Source organism: Cryptomeria japonica, chromosome 6, assembly GCF_030272615.1.
Source record: "Cryptomeria japonica chromosome 6, Sugi_1.0, whole genome shotgun sequence".
NCBI classification, from domain to species: domain Eukaryota; kingdom Viridiplantae; phylum Streptophyta; class Pinopsida; order Cupressales; family Cupressaceae; genus Cryptomeria; species Cryptomeria japonica.
In genome coordinates, this window is record NC_081410.1 from 513,291,422 (window position 1) to 513,297,421 (window position 6,000).

Below are 6,000 nucleotides of genomic sequence, written 5' to 3' on the forward strand. Positions count from 1 at the left end.
GACCTATATTTCGCACATTAGGTCTGCCTAATATTTTCCTTTATGCTTCCACATCACTTTTACAAATGTCTACAATGATCTCCTTTATATATAAGAGTCATTTTACAATTTGCCTAGTCGGCTTACAATAATAAACAAAATATTACATAACAAAAGTCCTGTTAGCCTCTGTGCCGGTATACTTGTTTTCTTCTGTGTCGGTGTCGGTGTCCTGAGTGATCTACTGATGCCAGTGCACTATCTTGTCGGTGTAATGCTTTGTCGTTATAATGTCTTGCCGGTACCATAGGATTGCAAGGTTGCCTATGTAATGCTTTGTCGATATAATGTTTTGCCGGTATTATAGGATTGCAAGGTTGCCATCAATGACAAAACCTTCAATCACATACAATGTCTCATTGGAGTGTGCATATGCCAACACTATACATTTAGTCCTCACATAGAAATTCAAAGTCAATATTATCATTTTGATCAAGTTGCAATATTTGTACAAGTTTTCTATAGACATGCACAATTTCATGTGGATGGTATAGAGAGTACTGAAAAATGAACGCATTATCATCGAGGAGGTCCATTTCTATATCAGTGATGATACGTGTCATGATAGGAGCTATGTAGCACATTGTTTTGGAATGTTTTTTGAAGATATTAAAGATCATGGGGTAGAATGTACACAACATTGGATTTGGTCAGATGGATGTGACGGTAGGTACATTAGATTTGAAATTGATTATTTAAGTTATTTTTTTTATATATATAATTTAATTGTATATAACAGGTCAAAAGTTTAAATATATATTTAATATATATGTCATTCATGTCAGGGCAATTTAAGTCTACAAAAGTTTTTAATTGGTTATCCCTATAACATGGTCGACGTAGCATAAAGTTTTTGTGGAACTTCTTTGAGAGTGGACATGGAAAAGGAGAGCATGCGTGAAGCGTGCACTTCACCAACATGAACTTGGAGGTAAATTATCTTCATATATTAATTTAAATATATATATATATATATATATATAGGTTGACCAATTTTCTAAAGAAAGAGCTTCTGTACAAGTAACACCATACGTAATTCTAATGATATTATTGAATGGTGCAAAAATCATTTTGCAGGTCGTGATACAACTTACAACAAGCGTAATTTTTGGGAAGTTAAAGGTATATATATATATATATATATATATTCTTAAACATTCTTGGTGTACTTGAATTATTTTTAAAATTCAAGTGTATATATGTGTGTGTGTGAAATGAACTAAAATTGACTAAATAATTTTTGTATTATCAGATATTGATCAATCAAATCCTTATAATTGTCAATAAATTAATGGTATTAGAAGTTTTCTTCAAGTCATGACTATGAGATTTAGCAAGCCTCGTGTTATTCTTGCAAGAGGAAAATCATGCTTTTGTGTTGATTGGATTGCGAACAACAGAGATACGCATTGTCAAAATTTTGCTAATGGATATGTTTTGCAATGGGATATGAAAGAATTTTTCACAATGCCTCCTTATGAAGATAGTGACATTATTGATATTCATGATCCTCTATATTCAGCTGATTATGAAAGTGTTTCTAATTTAGTTGTTACAGGTGCGTGAATGCATATTTTGTAAATTACATATATGTACATGTACACATTTTTAAATTCTTAATTAATTTAATATTGTTCAAAATTAATTTAAAAATGTGTAATGAACTAATATTGCTTGTAATATATATACATGCACGGTCTATTTTCATAGGTGATATTTTTGCAGTGATTGTTGATCCTGACAATACTGAAAGTGTAGATTATTATGTATTGAGATGCACACAACCAAAATGCCTGGCAACAATATCCCAATAGTTCAGTTGTTGTTGAAGGCACCTATTATCAACTAATAAAGGTAGATACAAATGGTGTAACATTAATTGATTATATGCCTGGCCAAAAAGTTCTACACTACAATCACTTAGTAATAGTGACAAGATTGCAGTTGGCAACCAAAAGTGGAGGTTGCCTATTCAAGATCATGAATATTTTTTAGAAATTATAAAAGATAGGGAGGATCCAAATTATATGTACCACGAGCTTTAAGTTCACTTGTCATGTTTGAAAAAGTAAAATATATTAGATAGGTCCTATTTTGATAAACTCATATATATATTTAGATATTTCTAGACATGTGTAGCAATTTGGATAACTAGTGGAAAATTAGTTTTGTTGATGCATTTATTTTACATTTTATACATTGATTTTACCTATTTTATTCATCTATGTATTCATTTAATTTTGATTTACACATTTATAGTTTCATTTAATTGTGTTGTATATATAGTTACACATGTATATATAGTTTCACTAAAATGAGCAACTAATTATGTTGTCTTAAGGTGTTTTAAGTGGTATTAAGGGCATTTAAGGAGATATTTGCATCATCGATTCTTTTATATTTTTACACATGCATGGATTCATTTTATTCATCTATGTACATTCATTTCTTTTATATTTACACATATATTGTTTCATAGCAGCATCAATGATAGAGGAAGCAACTATAGCACATGCAGGCAGTTGAACCATTGATCCAACACCACCTACACCACTTGGGTTTGCTACAGCACCACCTAAAATTCACACAACCCCCTCCTTTATAAGTGGGCACAAGAACTTAACCAAATCATTTGTACACTAGTTGCCAAATGAACCTAGAAGGAAGGACCCCATAATCGCTCCTCAGAGCCATCTATGCCAAGGGGGCATCTCATGCAGCTGATGGTGTTATAGGGTCAGTTGTGCAAGCCTCCAATCAATTTGGTCCCATACTATTCTATGACCCTTACCATTCTATAGGCTCTGCTGGAGTGCCCGGGGTGCGCATACCTAGGGGTGATTATCACCACCTGCACCCCACACCTCGACACAGTGGAATGTGTAACCCATTTGCTGCCCCATTCAACTACACTTAATTATTTTGTTTGGATTCATCTAATTATGTTTACCTAAGGTGTTTTAAGTGGTCTTAAGGGCATTTAAGGGGATATTTGCGTCATTGATTCTTTTATATTTTTACACATGCATGGATTCATTTTATTCATCTATGTACATTTATTTAATTTATATTTATAAATATATTTTTTTATTTAATTATGTTTCTTGGATTCATCTAATTATGTTGTCCTAAGGTGTTTTAAGTGGTCTTAAGGGGATTTAAGGGGATATTTAAGGGGATTGATTCTTTTATATTTTTACCCATGCATGGATTCATTTTATTCATCTATGTACATTCATTTAATTTATATTTACACATATATTGTTTTATTTAATTATATTATTTGGATTCATCTAATTATGTTGTCCTAAAATGTTTTAAGTGGTCTTAAGGGGATTTAAGGGGATATTTGCGTCATTGATTGTTTTATATTTTTACACATGCATGTATTTGTTTTATTCATCTATGTACATTCATTTCATTTATATTTACAAATATATTATTTCATTTAATTATGTTGTTTGGATTCATCTAATTATGTTGTCCTAAGCCGTTTTAAGTGGTCTTAAGGGGATTTAAGGGGATATTTGCGTCATTGATTCTTTAATATTTTTACACATGCATGGATTCTTTTTATTCATCTATGTACATTCATTTCATTTATATTTACACACATATTATTTCATTTAATTATGTTGTTTGGATTCATCTAATTATGTTGTCCTAAGGAGTTTTAAGTTGTCTTAAGTGGATATTTAATTTTTGAAGTAAGTTTATTAAACATGTACATAAACACTTAACTAAAATGAACAACTAAATTAAATTTTAATGACTAAATTTGTTTAACACTAAAAAAATTTAAAATAGACATAAACACTTAACTTTCACATACACATGTACAATTAACTAGAACACTTAACTAAATTTAAATGACTTGCAGATTCTATCATTTAAACACTTAACTTTCAAAAACTTAATCTATCTATATATAAACATGCAAAGTAGTATGAAATGTAGATCTATATAGCACATACACATAAATGTCTATCAAGTGTAGATATATCTAACACACACACACACACACACACACACACACACACACACACACACACACACACACACACACACACACACACACGTGAAATATGGAAAATAAACATCTAGTACACATATGCATATGAAATATGTACAATACACATGTATGAAATGTCTAGTACACTTGTACAAATATATATGAAATGTCTATAAAATGTGTGCACATGCACACAAACACACACACACATATATATATAAAGGATGGGTCACTCGGTGCCCTATCCTGAAGCATGTCCTGATCCGCATGCCTGCCCTATCCTGAAGCATGTCCTGATCCGCATGCCTCCAATAGAGTATGCACGAATAAAATCATACATTAAACATTTAATTTGAATGTAGTAAAGTAAAAAAAATTAACATAGATTGTGATCATTTTTACATAGACAAACATACCTTTGAAGAGTCTTTAACATGACCACCATGTGCATGCAAGATTCTAGGACATCTATGTGATGAGGAGCTCAACTTGTGTGATAGTGGTGCATCTTGGAATGTTGAAATTTTCTTAGATATACATATGTACACATATATTTATAACTTGCAAACTAACCCTTTAAAAATAGAACTTAAATATTTAAGATTCAATTAATTTAAAGTTATAATGTATGTACTCATGTCTCATGATGAATAGGATCGGTGGCAATGTGCAAATCCTCAAACATCACCCCCTGCAACTCCAATATAAATTACACATGAACTTGAACATGTACATTATTTAAACAATCAAAATTAGTTAAATATAATCTACTTGAACATGTACATGTACATGTGTTTGTAGATAAACATACCTTGGGGTCTCTAACACCTCCATCACGTGCATGCTAGACTCTAGAACGTTTGTAGGATGAATGGTGCATCCTACACAATGCTCGCTCATCCTAGACAATGCACACATTCTGTTGGATATATATATATATATATATATATATATAATTTAAATCACTTGAAATTATTTAATCAACACCTAGATATCCATTTAAATAGAACTTAAAAACAAACAAAAGAAAATTTAAACTTTATATATATACTTGTGTCTCCTGTTCAACAACTGGGTCAATGGCAGCATCCAAATCTCCATACATCGACCCTACCATGATCCCCTATATAGCTCAAAAAATACAATCCAATATATATATAATTAATTTAATCTATGCAGTTCATGTGTACAATCAAGTAGCTATATAAAATATCTAAATTAAAATTAGTAAATTATATATTATATAATTCATACCTCTCCTGCAGCATGTAAGGCTCATCTGATCCTGCTAATATCAGAATCATGCAAGGATCCCACTACAACATGATCCCCCTCACTATTTGGCTCCATAAACATGGTAGTGAACATCCCCAAAAATCCAGTATCAGGTATTGTGGTTCCATCAACTGATGTGTAAATAGGAGGAGGAGGTGTATCCTAACTGACTGTTGTATGTTGTGGCAGGGCAGTAGGATGTGTAGTAGCAGTAGGTTGAGAATATATATGCTCACAACCATGACTAGATGCACCTGGTCTACCAAGTACATGCCTAACAAATGATGGGGCATCTTATAGTGGGATCCCATGCTCCATAGAAATGACCTGATATGCATCCAAGAGATCATTGGATAACCTTGCACTCACTTGTCATAAAGTATCTTTGTCATGCATGCGTGCAGCATCCATCGACGATGGTATGTCTACTCAAACATATGGATCATCACTCATTGATGCATCATGAATGCTAGTATGAGAGCGCAACAACTATCTACCCACTCAATCTGATGTCATCTCATCCACCTATGTGGCTATAGTAGTAATACTGGAAAATATGGACTATTGAGTGTTATCTGGCACACTATCTTCAGCATGTGCTAGGTCCACACTCTTGGGAAGAACCACAAGGTTTGGACCAATCAATGCCCATTTATTAATGGGCGGGGGTGCAC